Genomic DNA, 18965 nt, shown 5'->3' with positions numbered 1-18965 from the left:
TCTACTTCAGCTTGATTGATGAAAATGTAATAATGAAGTGAGAGAAAAGGCTCACTCTGTTTTTGTGTTGAGGTGGGCTGCCATGATATGGAAGCCCTAATCTCTGAGCCATTCTATTTTGTCTGGGATCTACTCCTAGTTTAAGGCAGAGCTGTTTCTTTCTTCTCAGAGAAAAGTATTTGGTTCAAGGTCAGAGCTGTTTTCTTTGTAGCCAATTAAAAGCCTTTGAAGAATTTGAGGGTGAAGGAGCATCGTATTTTCGTCTTGTTAGCACATTGAGGAAAGTCTGGATGTGGAGATTTATGAAATGTTGAGACGAAAGTCTCGACAACGGTATACTGTTCAACAAATATTGCTGAATTGGAGTTAAAATGTTAGTATGAAAGTGAAATTACTTTGGATTGAGACTGCTGCTTCCTCTGTGTTCTCAATGGAGTCTGCTTTGGAAGAAAAATTAGGCAAAATACTCTCTATAAAGCCTCCATTTTTTTTGGTGAGGAAGATTGGCCCTGAGCTAACACCTGTTGCTGGTCTTCCTCTTTTTGCTGAGGAAGATTGGCCTTGAGGTGACATCTATGCCCATCTTCCTCTTTTTTGTACATGGGACACTGCCACAGCGTGGCTTGATGAGTGGTGTGTAGGTCTGCGCCAGGATTCGAACCTGTGAACCCTGGGCCGCTGAAGCGGAGTACTCGAACTTAGCTGCTATGCCACTGGGCCAGCCCCTAAAGCCTCTATTTTGAGAGCAATGATTCAGAAAGGAGTACAGGTCCAAGAAATTTTCATCAACAAATGAAAACTGAATTGCCAGGTTTGCCAGATGTCTCATTTTAAAGAACTTTTTCCTCATTTGGTCTCTTGTAAAAGTTTTCCTTTTTCCCCTGAAATATGCTCTGCCCCCATGTAACTTAAAAAAGTTTCAGAATGTTTAGAGTCCCATCTGTGTAGGGTTTGTAATTCTGTGTGGTTCAGCTGGGAATTGCATTGTATAAAAATAAAGGCTAAAAATACCACATTATTGGACTACAGAGTCTGGGGAAGTTTTCTTAAGTTATTTAGTAACTTGGTCTTTCACTCAACATTTATGAGCACCTGCTGTGAGCAAACACTGTTCCTTGTTCTCTAAGGCAGCAGCAACTTCACTGCTGCCTGCAATGTGGTTGTCCCTCATTAAAGGTGTACCCTACAGTCCTCCTACCTTAAGTGGAGTCATAGGGTAGTGTCGGGGGAAGAGGGCTAATCTCCCTCTGCCCTTTCCCTTAAGGTTTTTCTGGCTGGCCAAATAATCAACAAGACAGGTTAGCAGGAGAAAATAATACTAAGTTTAATAACATGTATACATGGGAGAAAGCAGGGACACTGTGTTTCTCAACACAATAGCAGAAATTTTCGTCTTAAATATCATTTTTAGCCAATGACAAAGGAGGATTTTGGGGGTGGGGGAGTCAGTTACAGGAGATTACCACTAAAGCACAGTAAACAAGAGTAAGGTTTATTATATAGCCCCAAGGCCTCATCTTTCACATTGATAAGTTACTAGAAATGAGCTCACCCCCCCTCTCTTCTCCAAACAGAGAGGGAGATACCTTTACAAATGGAGATTTCCCTTATAAATGTAAATGATTGTCTGGCAACTCCTGCAGGGCCATCCAAAGAATGTGGCCAGAGAGACAGGACTCCGGATAAGATGGGCTTGTTGGTGCCTTTTCTATTGTAACCTCTATCCTAAATTATCTTTTATAGCAGTCATGATAATAACCCCTTCCTAAAACAGATTTTTTTTGGTTTTAAATTCTTTAGGCAGTTTGGGAGGGGAAACTCAAATATTTTTCCTGAGCTCTCTGAGTCCTTATTGTCTTTAGCTCGAAATAATCTGCATACCAGAGTGGTGCTTCCTGGGGCAGCTTGCCCTGAGCACCATCAGTTCCCTCCTCTGAAACTTCCCTAGAAGTTTCACATATTAAAAGCTGAGCTGGTGACTGTGGAGAGAGAAATCGTGTTAGTACCCGGGTGATAAGAAGTCTGCAAAGAGAGAAAAGAACATAGATTAGAATGAGGATGAACAAGCAGAAAAGAACAAATCGGAGCACATTTCCCCACACTCCATTAAACCAGTCCCCCAATCCTGGAAACAAGTCAGTCCAATAAAATGTGTGAGCTTCGTTTATCTGATGAAAAATGTCAATCTTCTCTTTTAATAGATTTAAGTTAGATATTACTTGACCTGTTTGATTTACATAAAAACAACATTTTTCTCCAATGATTGCGCATGTTCCTCCTTGCTGGGCAGTGAGTACGTTCAGAGCACGCCGATTTTGGAGCACCACAGATGCTAGGCTGTTAATCTCTGACTGGAGTATGTTTAAGGTTTGCATGGTGGTGTTGAACTCTTGTTTCATTACCATAGAGAGATTTAATATTGTTTTCTCTAACTCATAATCTCCAACGCCGGGGAATAGGACTCTCAAGGCTGAAAAGAACTTGGAGTTGTGATACACAAGTGGATTTTCCACGATTTTTCGACTGGCATGTTTATGTGGCACAATCTTATGAACAAACGAACCCAAGTTTGTAATTTGGCTAGCATTTAAGGTGGAGTGTTTGGTGACAGAAGGAGCCAGGTATCCAAGTCCGCATCGTCCTGACCAATTAGGTGGGAATCCTTTATACACTTTGTTGCCGCATAAAATGAAAAGACCAGTGTAGTTTAAAGACAAGGTTAGAATTGAGTCTGTAGTTCCCAGGATCTGGACTATTTTATGATCTGTGTCACTTGCACTGTTACTACCTAAACATCTCCATTTTTCATGAACTCCTGTCAGTCTGCGAGAACAGAACAGATTGCGGAATAGCTGGTACAGGAGGCCTGCAGTCTGATTTTGACAGCTATAAAGCCTGGTCTTGTCACCTGACCAGGTGAGTCCAGATTTTTGATCCACCCATATATAGTCTGTGGCATTGGGCAGCTTAACCATGTGGATAGCTGCTATACCCCAAGTTGCACACGGGTGGCTCGTAAGCCATCCAGAGCATTTGGTGATTTGGCAAATGTTTGTGCCAGAGGGAGTAGTGATAGAGTCACTTACAATTTCCTTGAGAGTTCTGAAGATGCCACCTGCGGAATCAAACCACAGAGTTTGACGGCAATATTGTCTCGGTATATCACCCAGGAAAGGTCCAGTGCCATGTTTACTTTCAATGCAGAGGGAAAAACTTTCACCTATTGCTTGTACTTGGGCAAGGGACAGTCCTTGACCTTCTAAGCAGTCTTTCTGGGGCCCAAGTGACTCACCAGGAGAAGAAGCAGAGTGAAGTTTCCCTTGTTGCAGATACCATACTCTGTTATTCATCCATTTTCCGTACTTAGTCTACCAGGTGTTTATATCAGCAGGAACAAAGACTAGTTTAGGTTCTTTTGCACTATCTAGCTGTTGACATAACCAACAGTCAGATTGATTAGTTAGCGTGGCTAGGGCTTGGTAAACTGGCATAAGGGGGTGTTTGGTCTGTGCCCGGCCTGTTGAAAAGGAGAGAGTTAGTAAAAGCAAGACACAGATAGGAAAAGAGCCCATAGCGGAGACTTAGAGAGGGGAAGAGGGACAGATAGAGACCAGCACTCTCCAGTCAGCTTTCTAATAAATGATTAAAAAAATATATATATATATATATCCACTAATAGTTTGTGTGTGTGAGTGTGTATATATATAGGGAGTTTTGAAGCAAGGGGGAGGAAATGGGTCAAAGTAGGTTTTCTTGATCCGTGATCTTGGGAAAAGCTGTCTACTTCGTGATGTCGGCTGCTTCTGGGGCCTGGGTTTTGGCCCTCGAAATCCTTAGTTTAAGGTCACCTGTGGGGATTATCTCCCAGTTGTCTTGAGAGCGATGATCTGGGTCTATTTTGGCGTGGCTCACATGGATCCAGGAAGATTTTTCCTTTATTTTGATGGCAGTGTAGGTCATCAGTAAGACTTCATAAGGTCCTTTCCAGCGAGGTGACAGTGCGTGTTTTTTTTTAAAGACCTTGATGTACACCCGGTCTCCTGGTCGAAAGGGATGGCAAGGCTTGTCAGAAGGTGGTGGCCATGTCTCTTCTACCTGTTGACGATATGCTTCAAGTATACTAGTTAATTTTTGTATATAACAAGTCATAGCATCAAATTGTTTACTTAAGTTCCCATAATATTCATTTAATCCAGGAATTGAAGGTTTAGAGACGCCAGTAGGCATCGGACGTCCAAAAACTATTTTAAAAGGAGTCAGTCCATGCCTTCTATTTGGAGTATTTTGAATCTTTATAAGGGCCAAGGGCAGAGCCTCTGGCCATTTAAGTCCAGTTTTTTGACAGACTTTTCCTAGAGTTCTTTTTATATCTAGATTTTTACGTTCCACTTGCCCTGATGACTGAGGGTGATATGGGGTATGAAATTTTAATGAATACCCCAGAGTTTTTGCAAGCAAGTGGTTTATCTCTGCTGTAAAATGAGATCCTTGGTCTGATTCAATCCATAAAGGAATGTCAAAGCGAGGAATAACTTCAGTTATTAATTTCTTTACCACTGTTGTGGCATCTGCATGTCTGGTCGGATAGCATTCAGTCCATCCACTAAACATGCAGACAATAACCAAACAGTGAGAGTAACCTAAAGCTGAAGGGAAGTCTATAAAATCCATTTGGAGTGCCACAAAAGGCAGCGTGGGCCTGGGAGGACTTCCTGGATCACACTGATTTCTCCCAGAGACTTGGTAAGATTTGCAAGTTGTGCACTGGGAGGGGATTTGGTCAGAAATTTTATGGATGCCAGGGCAAAACCAATTGTCTTTCAGTTCCTTAACTATCCCCCGTTTGCACATATGTCCCACTTGGTGGGAGATAAGTGCAAGCCAAAAAGTCAAAAGAAAAGGAGCTATTGGAAGTCCATTTGGTCCAATGTATAATCTATCTGATAATTGTTTGGCACCCTTTTGTATCTAATTGTCTTTTTCAGATTGTGGGGCATTTGCCTGATAGTTAATAACATCAGTCAGGGATAAAGGCAGGTTTAAGAATTGGGTGGAAAACGGATAAGGGGGTCCATAGTGAGCTGCATGTTTAGCAGCTCTGTCAGCCCTGTCATTCCCTAAAGATATGACATCAGTCTCCTTAGTATGGGCTGAACAATGAATAATGGCAATTTTTGAAGGAAGGTGAATAGCTTGTAATAAGGCTGCAATTAAGTGTCTATTAGCAATAGGAGTTCCTGCAGAAGTTAAGAATCCACGGGATTTCCAAATTGTGCCAACAGCATGGCAGACTCTAAAAGCATATTTGTGTAAACGAAAGAAAAACAAGGTTAATGGTTAGAGCAAATTGTAAACCAGTTTTTGAGTTTAGAGGACAGCCAGTGAAGAAGAATTTTAGATGTCAGCGTCAAAGTATCTTTTGCAGTTTAAAATGTCTCTGATGGTGTCGTCAGGTCATCTCTTAAGTTTATATCAAGTTCATCAGCTTTAGTTTGTAAGGCTTCAGGAAAAAGGGCAGGTTCAGTTCTCAGTGATTTCAAATGAAAATGATGGAAAAAATCAAAAGCGTTAGTTTGGACATCTGTAGCCAGATATTTTACGAGACTAGAAGAAATCAGGATCCAGTCCAGTCAACAGATATAAAACAAAAACCTCAAAAGACAACAAAACTAGGATCTAATATCCGCAAATTTATACTGAAATAGTTTTTACTGAAATATAATTTTTTTTTCTAAAATCACCCTCATTTTTATTAAGATAGCAAAATTAAAACTAGTTTGCAAAATAAGTCTAGTTCCAATAGAGTTGGTTCAATTATTTACATAAGTACAGCAAGAATAGCAATTGATCACATAGGCTCTTTTAAATCTGTTTTGCTGGAACTTTTATAAGGAATCTCAGATTTAACTTTAAAGGCCTCTCCAGGCCAGGAAAGCCAAGCCAAGGATTTTGTCATCAGACTTTGTCTGCAATACCTATAAATTTGGGTGAATTCCTCTATTCCGAGGTTTCCCCAAAATATTTCAAGGTTCCTTGTACCTGCCAGATAAGTGACATTTTTTATTTATCCTGGTAAGTGCTGCTTGGAACATAAGGTACCAGGCCAATATTTCTACGTGGCTTTATTTCATAAAGTCTAATCTTCATTCTTCAAAAGCTGTATGGTTATATTGTAAATATGATGTTCCAGTCACAACCTTGGTAATAGAACCAGTGTTTCCAATTGTGTCCTGTTATAAGGAGAACAGATTTTTATTGAACTTATGTAAATAACTATATTGCCATGAAAACAACAATATTTATTTACTAAGAGTTTTTAAATTTGAGGGATCAGGTAGAGAGAAAAAGATAAATATTTCAATTTTACTTATAAAAGTATCATTTATCAAATTGTTATAAGTCATAGCTAGCTCAGGAGAAAAGAGAAAAAGTTTTTTTTAAATCTGAAAAAACATTAAAAATTCAGCAATATTTTAAATGAAAAATCATAAAAATTATAATCATCCTTATCAGTTGGTTCAGTCCTGTGTAATCTATTCTTGATCCCAATCTTTTTGTTAGCAGCTTTATGAAGTTATCAGTCTCTCCATCAGATTTCTATAATTTTTTTACCCAGTTCAGTTTTATGATCAGAAAGTTTGTCAGAAACCTGTACTCCAGTGTAAATGTCTGAGTCCTTTCCATGAATTTTTCTGAAGTCGAAACATTTTGCAAAAGCATTAGAGCAAAGAAATAAGTCTGTAAACAACAAGACCTCAAAATGGCAATTGACAAGGAAATTTGGTTAATTTTGTGACATACAACACTTTAAAATAATAATAACCAGAATTATGACTGATAACCAGGACAGATCAGAATTTCAGTAATGTTATACAATTTTAAAACACCTATGTCAATAACATTTGCCCACATAGTAGCACCTAAGCAGGCTTATCATCACTGGTCTGACAATGCTTTCCATATAATTGAACATATTGAATAAGCCTAATAAGTTTAGTATCTTTCCCCTTATAGAAAGAGAGCAAATTTCTTTGAGAAGTTCCAGGGCCCTTTGAAAATTCTCAAAGAAAAAAGTAAAAAAAAGACTTTATTTAAGATATGAATTTTGGTGGAGCTTGTCAAAAATATAAACAATCAAAGCAAACAGAGCATTAACAGTCCAAAAGCCTTAATAGAGAGACCTCAGTCTTTTGAACGTAGGAAATTATTTTAACAGTTTTTTTTTTTTTCTGTCTTTTAGGTAGACTTACTCAAAGGTAAAGAAAAATCTTTTGTAACCTCTTTATTAAGTTTAAGCAAATTATCCTTTTAAGAGACAGAAGACCAAATTTTAATTTTGCACCAGCTTATTTCTGCTATTAAAACTCATTTACTTAATTAAATTTATTTTAATCTTAGCCAACTTGACCATGCATAAAACTCTTTTTTCAGAATTCTTCTTCCACAAACCTTTTATAACTTTCCTTTTACATTCAGAATTTGTCCCATGTCTTTTTTTTCCCTCCTAGTACTTGAGGACAAATTTATCTTTCTTAACCAAACAAAATATTTCCATTCTTTGTACCTTTATACATCTTACTTTCCTTGTACACAGACATATTTTTTTTTAATTTTTAGTAGCTTTAATCACATATATTAATTAGAAATTTTAACCCTTAGAAACCTTAATTTCTAAGTAAAAACTAAGTAAACAATTATAAACTTTCTTTTACATTAGTATCTTGTGGCTTGGAAAATTTATGAACACTTACTTTATCATTTCTGGAAACATGTTACTTTATAGTACAATCTTTTAATAAAACACGTTTACCAATAGACCCAAAACACCTTTTAGTTTTCTTGTGATGAAAAGCCAAAAGTAGACAAATGTACATTTAGCAATCAATGTCTAATATCTTATCTTATTTGGAAATGATGATACTCAGAGAATTTTTATCATAAAATTCAGCAAAACTCTAAAGTTTTAGGTCACCAAAAAGAGTTTGGAAGCTGTAACCACCATAACACATAATTATTGTTTAAAGTTCATCCAACATTTATCTTTTTCACAACTATTTAGTTACTTATTCCCAATAATTATTTAGATTGCCTACAAGACTTCATAAGACTTGAGATAAAATTAGCCATCATTTAAATTACTATTTTTGTTAACCAGTTCTGTAATAGAAATAACATCAGTTTTTTTTCTTACAAAATTTCATGTAAATTTCGTCACCTCTTATACCTTTAAACATAATTATCATTAAGATTTTTATCAATAGGTCTTGGTCTTCTAACTTTGGACAAGAGAAGCATTCCCAGTCAGACATTTTAAAACATACTCAGGCAAAGTTGATGTAACCTCTTTGTATAAAATTAGCTCAAACATTTCAACCTTTATAATCTTATCAACACTTACACTTTTACATGTTCTCAATTCAATTGTAACCTGAGTCAAGGTCTTAAGACTAGTCAAATTTTTTCCTTCCTTTTTCTGGCCTTAATTCTTAGGTACCAATTAAGCAATTATGTGAGAGCTCTCAAAAAATTTTTTTTTCCCAATTTAGAAGTTTTTTCAATTCAAAGGATCCGTCGTCTGGCCATTGACGAGTAGGATCTTTACTTGTATATTTATTCCAATAGTGACTCAAACCAATAAGCCTTTTTAAGGAAAGACCCGGAGGTAACTTTCCACGCTTATAATAAATCTACCATGGATGCAAGAGGCATCCCTGGTGAGGGCGCAGATGATGTAGCCCCCATGATCCACAGAATTCACTTCCAAAGATATTTAGAGAAAGTAAAGACCTTCGTTGCACAGGCGGTAAGGATAAAAGGGTGTCTCCGGTCTCCCACAATAGTGTGGGACGCCTCCAGTCACAGACCCGCTAATCTGTGACACCGGGCGGGCGATACTGGAATGGGATTTTTCCAGCACTAACAAGCAACGAAGGTTAAGACAACAAAAGCCCTTATGGACTGGGCCCTTTATGACAAACTCCCCTGAGAACTTGGCACAGCCGGACAAAGAGACAGTTCGGAACCCCAGTCTACTCGACTGGCCACCAAGGTGCACCCCGGTAAATGCACCTTCCGTATGGTGGAGACCAAGGAGAATATTCTCACTGGTCACAAAGCCAAGTTTTCTCAGGACACAGAACAAGACAGAAGGAAAAACCTCATCCGGTTTTTTTTTTTTCTGTGCACAATGACAGCTTTAGTCACGCCTTAGGTCTCTTGGAGCCAGAATAATACCTGGGGGGGAGGTGCCGCGGGGTTGGGGACTGTGTGCTTTTACAGAGTACCTCGTCGTTGCACGGACATTTTCTTGCAGTTGGCGGGGGACCTGTGTCATCTACCCCGTTCCGTGACCCAACTTATCCTGACACGGGAGTCTTCTGAAAGTGGCGAGCGCCCTAATGGCTCTTAACTGCTCGACCCGCGCCCACTTAAATTTGCGGCCTTTTTGGCTTCCAAGATGCCCTTGGCAATGACATTCACTTCATGTGCATAATAACCCACAGCAAAGTTTGTAGACGCCGGTCTGGTGAGACCCACAAACTCACCAGTCTGTGGGGCCGGCCCGGACAGCAAGCTTGTAGGGCCTATGCCTGCGTCCTACCCTATGGTATTTCCTTCTTATGACAAAAGACACAGACAAAAGAGAAAAACAGAGACTATCTCTGGGAGGAAAAGGGATCAAGATCAAAAACCAAGAGTACTCTACCAAATTTAAACCAAGAGTCACTAAAAGCCCAAGAAACTAGTTTCCCAAATATTTTCTCCTGCCAATCTAAATTTAGAAAGAGAAAAAATTCTCACCACTTCCTTCCGCCGGACCCCGCAGATAGAGATTCCGGGAGGCTGACGTGGTAAGAAGTCTTACCTTTTGCCGGCTTTCGTCAGGCGTTCCCGTATCTCATCATCTGCAGTAGTCCAGGGAGAAGGCAGGTCTTCCAGCCAGAGAAGACAACTTACCAGCCAGTGCTTCTCCTGGCTGGCTCGCCAAAACTGTCGGGGGAAGAGGGCTAATCTCCCTCTGCCCTTTCCCTTAAGGTTCTTCTGGCTGGCCAAATAATCAACAAGACAGGTTAGCAGGAGAAAATAATACTAAGTTTAATAACATGTATACATGGGAGAAAGCAGGGACACTGCGTTTCTCAACACAATAGCAGAAATTCTCGTCTTAAATATCATTTTCAGCCAATGACAAAGGAGGATTTTGGGGGTGGGGGAGTCAGTTACAGGAGATTACCACTAAAGCACAGTAAACAAGAGTAAGGTTTATTATATAGCCCCAAGGCCTCATCTTCCACATTGATAAGTTACTAGAAATGAGCTCACCCCCCCTCTCTTCTCCAAACAGAGAGGGAGATACCTTTACAAATGGAGATTTCCCTTATAAATGTAAATGATTGTCTGGCAACTCCTGCAGGGCCATCCAAAGAATGTGGCCAGAGAGACAGGACTCCGGATAAGATGGGCTTGTTGGTGCCTTTTCTATTGTAACCTCTATCCTAAATTATCTTTTATAGCAGTCATGATAATAACCCCTTCCTAAAACAGATTTTTTTTGGTTTTAAATTCTTTAGGCAGTTTGGGAGGGGAAACTCAAATATTTTTCCTGAGCTCTCTGAGTCCTTATTGTCTTTAGCTCAAAATAATCTGCATACCAGAGTGGTGCTTCCTGGGGCAGCTTGCCCTGAGCACCATCAGTAGAATGGCTAATAATCAAGGGGGGCTTTTTCTTTTACAGTTAAAGAGACACAGGTCCTTCTAGTGGACATCTCTTTTGCGGGGGGCAGCATTCCTGCATATTCCTTTATTTGGTCCACCACTAAACCTCTCCCTGCAGGCCGTCCCAGTGTCCTTTGTGCACCTGCAGAGGAAGAGCAAGGGGGAGAAGGCAGAGGGGTTTAAGGAGCTAGCCCCAGCAGCCTGCTTGCAGCGTTCCCTCTGCCCCAGCATGACAGACAGAGCTACTGGTGGAGAAATGGGAGCAGGCCCTTGGCTGAGCGCAGAGGCTCTTGCTGTGTGGTTTGTGGAGAGGTGGGTTTTGCTCAAGGTACATTTAGATGTCAGTGATGTTTTCTTTTTGACCTTTTCAGTTATGTGACCTCTTCACATCCAGCCAAGCTCCCCTGCTCCCCAGTGTTCCCAGTTACCTATCAAAATCCATATAACCACTGTGTAGCTAGATACAACTTGATCTTAGAAAATCAGTTTTTGTAAGGGAATTCACATTAAAGTGCAAATGCAATGACGTTCTGCCCTGTCTTACTCTGTTAAATGAACCAAAAAAATCTGATGGTGTGATGTAGGAAAAGATCTTTTCGAGTAGAGGTTCTTGGCTTTCTTCCACGTGGGTAGAGAGAAAGGGCCATCCTGTCCCCACAGAATCCACTACTGACTGCTCTGTATTCCCTCCTTGCTCACTGGCCTCTTCTCTAAACCAAAGGCCAGGAGGCCCCTGGCCCTGGTAGGCCCCACCTCTCCACACTGTGGTTGCTCTGCTTAGGGAAATCCAGGTGTTTTCTGCTCTGGCCAGGGTCACAGCAGTTTGCTAGGGTGGAGCCATGGGTGGGAGCTGATAAGCAGTTCTAGAACTCTCAGACTGTACAGTCCCTGGAGGGAGGAAGAGGCCGTCTCTTATTACCAACAGTCCTCCCCCTACCCGGTAGCACATACAAAGGCTCTTCCTGAAGAGCCTTATTTTTCCCCCTCAGTTTTTCTGCCTCAAGCTCACTCCAGAAACGTTTTCCTGGTTTCTCATTCTACCCTGTCTGCTCTATTTCTAGAACCAGCCCCTACTTGTTTCTTCCAGAGTTTAGCCATCATTGAAATCAATGTCTTGAGACTTTGTGGGTGTGAAACACCTTCTGGTTGAGAATCAAAGAGGTGTTGATGTGCAAATGTGGACTGGGTTTGGTGATTCCATTTTGAAGGTGGTGTGACTTGGGAGAGTCCGTGTGTGTAGTGCTTAGGAGTGCAGGTTCTGGAGCCAGTCTGTCTGGGTTCAAATGCCAGCTCTCTGCTTAGCTTAAGTTATTTAAAGTTTCCGTGCCTCAGTTTTCTTACTTCCAAAATGGGAATAATAATAGTACCTACCTACCTCATAAGGTCTTTATGAGGATCTTCAACATATGAAGATGTTTTGAACAGCCCCTGACACATGATATCTGTTTATTAAATGTAAGCTTTCTAAATCTTGTACAAAGTGAAGCTGTGGGGCTGACAGAATCATCCCTAATGTGCCTCTGTGCTTTCTATGCAGAAAATTATGACAAAGAAAAGAAGGCAGCAAAGAGTATCCCTGGAACAGTTTCACAAAAAGCTATCACATTGTCTCAAGGTCTCCTTAAAGATGGCTACCAAATCCGTTTCCTGAATTTTATAGTCTCAGTGAAAATATTCTGTTGCCTTCTGATTTGTTGAAGTAAAAAGTTGACTGCAAGCATGAAAAAAATTTTTCTTACGGAACACCATATAACTATAGCATATTAAATGTGAATTTGACAAGTTACTGTGACATTTTGAACTTTTATATGTCTTAAAAAACTTGATCTTGAATGAGTATCAGTTATGATTGGTACATTATAAAGTTTCTAGTTCTTTATGCAAAAAGTTGGATATTAGTCCCTTGGGAAGGTTCCCCCTGGAGACTATTTCTAAGAGAAAATTAAATATTGACTTGCAGCACCTTTTTAGGATGATGGCTTGCCCTTGAGTCCAGACTCCTTAGTGTGTCCTTGAGGCTTTTGCAGTCTGGCCCGTTTCTCTTTCCTCATTGCTCACCACTGATAGCTTTGTACTGGATGCTTCAGCATTACCTAATTTAACAAATATCAAGTGCCCATCTGCAATTTCCTTTAACCTAGGACTTGCATCTAGAGCTGTACATGTGCCTCTTTGCCTACAAGACTTCCTGTGCTCCAAGTTTTGACAACTTCTGGCCTCATCTTAGAAGAGACAGTCGGGGGACCGGCCCGGTGGCGCAGGCGGTTAAGTGTGTGTGCTCCGCTGCGGCAGCCCAGGGTTCGCTGGTTCTGATCCCGGGCGCGCACCGACACGCTGCTTGGCAAGCCGTGCTGTGGCGACGTCCCATATAAAGTGGAGGAAGATGGGCATGGATGTTAACCCAGGGCCAGTCTTCCTCATCAAAAAAAGAGGAGGATTGGCAGATGTTAGCACAGGGCTGATCTCCTCACAAAAAATAAATAAATAAATAAAATACTTTAAAAAAAAAAAAAAAAGAAGAGACAGTCGGCATGGTGGTGAAGTGCCCAGACTCTGGAGTCAGCCTGTGTGGGTTCAAATCCCAACTCTGCCACTTGCTAGCAGTATGACCTTGGGGAAGTCTCTTAACCTCTTTGTGGCATCTTTAAAATGGCAGTAATAATAGTAGCTGTCTTACAGTGTTGTTCTGAGAATTACAGGAGATGATCCACAAGCACACTTAGCATCTTCACAGCACATAGTAGCTTCTCGGCAAGTGTTAGTTATTATTATCATTATTACATGTCACGTCCTTCAGGAAGTCTTCTGATTCTGCATGTGAAGGCCCTTCCTATGTACTCCCAGAGCTGGTTCTGTAAACCCTGGCATTACATATTTATGCTGCATTGTAATTTCCCATTTGCTTGTTTCTATCCACTTCTAGACTGGAAGCTCTTTGAAGGTAGGTAAGGTCTCTTTCTTGACCACAGTTGTATCCCCATTGCCTGGTAGACATTGTTTCCTTCTTTTACCGGCTCTAAGATATTGGGGTAGGTATTTTCTTCTTCCTCTTTCTTTTTTGTTTTAAGAGTCTGTAGCTATACAGAAACTGATATACAATAAGGTACACCTGAAATTTATACAATGTTATAAGCCAATACGACCTCAGTAAAATAGTTAAAAAAAAAAGAGAGTCTCTAACTAAATTGCTGTTGATTTATTTATTTATTTATTTATTTGTGAGGAAGATCAGCCCTGAGCTAACATCCGTGCTAATCCTCCTCTTTTTGCTGAGGAAGACTGGCTCTGAGCTAACATCTATTGCCAATCCTCCTCCTTTTTTTCTCCCCCAAAGCCCCAGTAGATAGTTGTATGTCATAGTTGCATATCCTTCTAGTTGCTGCATGTGGGACGCGGCCTCAGCATGGCCAGAGAAGTGGTGCGTCGGTGCGCGCCTGGGATCCAAACTGGGGCCGCCCGTAGTGGAGCGCGTGCAGTTAACCGCTAAGCCACAGGGCTGGCACTTTTTTTTTTCGGTGAGGAAGATCGGCCCTCAGGTAACATCTGCCAACCCTCCTCTTTTTTTGCTGAGGAAGACTGGCTCTGGGCTAACATCCATGACCATCTTCCTCCACTTTATATGGGACGCTGCCACAGCATGGCTTGCCAAGCGGTGCGTTGGTGCGCGCCCGGGATCCGAACCGACGAAACCTGGGCCGCTGCATCAGAGCACGTGCACTTAACCGCTTGTGCCACTGGGCCTGCCCGCTGTTGATTTATTGATGAATGAGTCTACTTGCCTGTTTTGTCATGAGCCGAGAGACTCAAGTGTTTCCCTGTCCTCTCATTAGGGCGGTTTTTAAAGATGCACCAAGGTTTGGGGATGAAAAATGACATTCATGAAGCCTACCTGTGCCAGGGATTACAGCAGGCTCTTTAGATACCTTCTTATTGAATTCACTCTCAGCTCCTCCACATTAAGCGCAAATAGACCCATTTAAGAATTGTGTAGAGCGCTTAGAATCATTCAGCTTGGTAAAGGTCAGAGTTAGGCTCTCAACTTCCATCTCTCTGGCTTCATGGCATGTGATGTTTTTGTCCTGTGCTCACTGCCTTGCCTGAGGTCCTGTGGGCTGGCTGGTTCCCTGCCCACAGCTACTGTCCCAGGGCCTTATTGCCTCTTCTCTAGGGAGCAGTGCAATTAGACTTCAAAAGTGATCATTGAAGGGATTGATTCTTTCTGTTGAGAAGATGCTGAGTTGGATATGATTTTATACTGTGCAACTGCAACACTTTACTAGCACAAAACAATGGGACTGTCATGCAGGCAGATAAGGATTATGGACAAAAACAAGCTTGGGAACGTTGGGGAGGAGAGAGCCGAGAAACATCTATTTTTATAGCTTCATTTCTTAGTTTGTCCAAAGTTAAAAATAGAGTTAATCATGCCCTCTAGGCCACCTGGATCTCTGATTGGTACAAAAACTTACACAACATATCCAAAGTATAGTCTATGTAAAGACTTTCTACCAAAGTATGCCATTCATCAAAGAATAGGTTCCACCTCTCTTCTCAATAACGTTTTTTTTTTTTTCCCCTTTTTCTCCCCAAAGCCCCAGTACATAGTTGTATGTCATAGTTGCACATCCCTCTAGTTGCTGTATGTGGGACGCGGCCTCAGCATGGCCGGACAAGCAGTGCGTCGGTGTGTGCCTGGATCCGAACCCGGGCCGCCAGTAGTGGAGTGCGTGTGCTTAACCGCTAAGCCACGAGGCCTGCCCTCAATAATGTTTTTTAAACAACAAAACACAAATGGGCTTGGAAACCAGGGTTTATTGGGACCAGAGCTGACCTTCAAAGTAGTAAGATAAGCTAATGAATCAGAATAATACAATGTCTGCTTTTTACTCTAAGAATCATTAGGGTACCAATCTTTTGTAACATCATTATATTTTAATTTTCTATTTAAAAAAACAACAACATGGGAAGCTCTCATATGATTGAGCACCACCGGCTGAGCTGTTTCCAGTGCAATAGGCCTGGCCGACTTGCATGGCACCAAGGAAATCTCTTCTGGTTTGTTGTCAGTCCCTCACCCAAGCTGAGGACACAAGGACCATGCAGGGGAGCTTCCAAACATAGCTGTGGATGAAAGCCTTGGCTTCAAAAATGTTGAAAGTTCCTTCTAGCTCTGAAATTCTATAAGAACTCTGAAGAGGCAGAGAAAGGAGAGAGACTCTTTGTTGTTGATTTTAAGTCCTTCAAAACATTAACATCTTTTTATTTTATTATTTAAAAATTTTTTCTGATGTAGGTATGTGATAACTTCTATTCCCAAAAAGGCTAACTATAACTTGAAGCTTTCTGATCAGAGGATGGTATAGGTAATGATTTCTTTATCAAAACAATTGATATTTGGAGTTCACAACAACCTGAGCCACAAAATGTTGAGGTTCTCTCTGGAAGTGGATCCATCTAGTCCAACTTGCAGACTCAGTGTTGTTAGTAACTGTTGACTACTAAAAGAATCAGAGCTTTTTTGAGTAAACAAATTTTAAGGGCATTAGAGATTTGTGGGGAGACTCAGAAGAACATATCTAGAAGTTCTGAATAAATTGATACCCTCCTCCAGGTTATTACATGCAGATCATTCAAAGCATTGTTCCTTGTTCTGTTTCCTATGTGGATTATTCCCCCTGTGTTGGGACATCTTAACTGACATTCTTTTTTTGTGTGTGTGAGGGAGATCAGCCCTGAGCTAACATCCACGCTAATCCTCCTCTTCTTTTGCTGAGGAAGACCGGCTCTGAGCTAACATCTATTGCCAATCCTCCTCCTTTTTTTTTTCCCCTGAAGCCCCAGTAGATAGTTGTATGTCATAGTTGCACATCCTTCTAGTTGCTGTATGTGGGACGCGGCCTCAGCATGGCCAGAGAAGCGGTGCGTCGGTGCGCGTCCGGATCTGAACCCGGGCCGCCAGCAGCGGAGCGCGCGCACTTAACCGCTAAGCCACGGGGCCAGCCCTGACATTCTTTTTTGACTAAGACTCTGAATATAAGAGAAAGTAGGGGCAACAGCAGCTAAAATTTCCAGTGTACTTACTGTATTCTCAGCACTGAGCCAGTGCTTTACACTGAATCCTCACAAAGCCATATGAATAGGTGCTGTTATCATTTTACAGATGAAGAAACTGAGGCACAGAGAGGCTAAGTAACATGTCCAAGGTCAGAGAGCTAGTTAGTGCATGAGTCAGGATTCACTTGTGGCTCCAGAGCTCTCATTCCTAACCACCACACTGTACCTGTTAGTGCTGGAGATGTCATGAGAAATTTAGATGTTTTTTAAATCTACCAGTTCAAGCTATTGTTTTCACATGTTGTTTTGGCCACAAACATCGCCTTCCTGCCTTGATCAGTACCTCTGGCTCTGTGTGTCAGCAAACTTGCAGAGGTCAAATCTGTCCCCGCAGGATGAAGATTTCCTTCACACATATACAAGACTCTGCTTAGGCTCTCTCCCAGTCAGCCCTTGTAGCTCTGGGATTCATCCTAATGGAAGATGGTGAGGTGCATCCTGAGAGCAAGCATGTGCAGAAAAAGAGGGTACAGAGTACTGAGCCCCATGTGTTTCCATACCCAGGACTAAGGGGAGGAGCCAGTGAAGCCACCACAGGAGGAACCAGCAAAAGTGAAAGAGGAGTCTAGGAAGGCAATGATACAGTGATCAAGGGAAGAGAGAATTGAAGGGAAGGTTTGATCAACTGTGTCGACTGCTTCCGAGATCAAGGAGAATGCAAACAGAAATTGGATTTGGGGATTGTGTGAGTTGCTGATCTTTGAGAGTATGGTTCCGTTAACATGGGGAGAAGCTGATGGTTGCCTTGAGGGGCTGTGCAGTGAATGGGGAGAATGTCTACTGTGAGGGCTTTGGGTATAGAACACTGACTTCGAAACTTTGGCAGGGACGGGCAGACTTGAAATAGGATGGCAGTTTGAGGGACAATGAGGCCCAATAAAGCCTTTTTCCTCTGATGGGTGCTCTGTTCTGACCATATCTGAAGGCAGTGGGAGAACCTGGTAGAAAGGGAGCAATTGAAGATGCTGATATGATGTTAATGGCATGTATTGAATGCTTACTGTGTGCCAGGTACTGGGGGAAGCACATTTCCTGTTATTTCTCATTTAATTCACACAGCAACCCTGGGAGGTAGGGAGTCAAACCCCCTTTTACAGATGAGGAGACAGAGGCTGAGAGTTTCAGTCACTTGCCCAAGCTCAGAGTGCTATTAAGTTGTATAGTTTTAAACCGAGGACTGTCACGCTACATCATAAATATAACGGAGTTAGCAGATTATGGGGAAGATAGAGTCTGAGAAGAGAAGTGCCTTTCTTCCTCAGAGACTGTACAAAAGGATTCCTCAATTCAGGTGGAGAGAGGAAGATGGATCAACTCTTTGACCCTTATTTCGATTTTGTGCCCACTGTCAGGCTCCATATTACTCCTCACTGTTCCATATTCAGAGAGCCTGCAAACCGTTTGAAGGATGTCTACTTTTTTTTTTTTTTGGTGAGGGAGATTGGCCCTGAGCTAACATCTGTTGCCAATCTTCCTCTTTTTTGCTGAGGAAGATTGGTTTTGAGCTAACATCTGTGCCCATCTTCCTCTATTTTTTGCATGTGGAACACGGCCGCAGCGCAGCTTGATGAGTGGTACATTGGTCCGTGCCCAGTATTTGAACCTGTGAACCCCGGTCCGCTAAAGCAGAGCACATGAACTTAACCACTACACCACTGGGCCAGCCCTGTCTGTATTTTTTTCTGATGGTCCAAATCCTTTTGCAGAGACAGGAGCTTCAGACATCTAGAGGAGGTTTAAAGAAAGCCAGCTCTGTGGACAGTGAATGCACTGGGAGGTTGGCTTGGCCCCACAGCCTCCTAGAATCTACTTGTACTTGGCATTGAGTGGAGAGTTTTTTGGTGTGTGTATTTTTCTTTCTCCTGTATTTATTGGTGTTAATATGAGCCACTCAGCCAGGTCTATGAAGTCTGATAGAAGTTGGTCAGGGTTTAGTTTTTAGATACACTTTCCTCTAGCTTTTCTTTCAACGATCTTCAAGTTTCTCATTATTATGCATTTATAGCTTCCAGAGACCCGTGCCCTCAGTACTCACTGTAGTCCTCATAAAATCATTGAAGATTTGTACACATTTTCTGCTCCAAACAGCTTCTACAGTGGTGAGCATAGTTGCCTTCCAAAAAGCTTCTGCAAGT

General features: G+C 41.6%; 1 protein-coding gene across 7 annotated transcripts in view; it reads left to right on the top strand.

The window, feature by feature from the left end:
- Window positions 1-18965, top strand: part of ANKS1A (ankyrin repeat and sterile alpha motif domain containing 1A) — a 183655-nt gene that overhangs the window by 22933 nt on the left and 141757 nt on the right. The window contains exon 1 of one of the 7 annotated variants that reach the window (XM_058554560.1): window positions 17460-17515. The exons of the other annotated variants lie outside the window; for them this stretch is intronic. The gene's annotated coding sequence lies outside the window, so the exon portion shown is untranslated. Of the gene's footprint in view, window positions 1-17459; window positions 17516-18965 lie in introns of those variants that run through there. 7 annotated transcript variants of the gene reach the window in all.

Source organism: Diceros bicornis, chromosome 14 (assembly GCF_020826845.1).
Source record: "Diceros bicornis minor isolate mBicDic1 chromosome 14, mDicBic1.mat.cur, whole genome shotgun sequence".
Taxonomy (NCBI): Eukaryota; Metazoa; Chordata; class Mammalia; order Perissodactyla; family Rhinocerotidae; genus Diceros; species Diceros bicornis.
The sequence above is the reverse complement of the archived record's forward strand: the minus strand, read 5'-3'. Positions and strand labels throughout refer to the sequence as shown.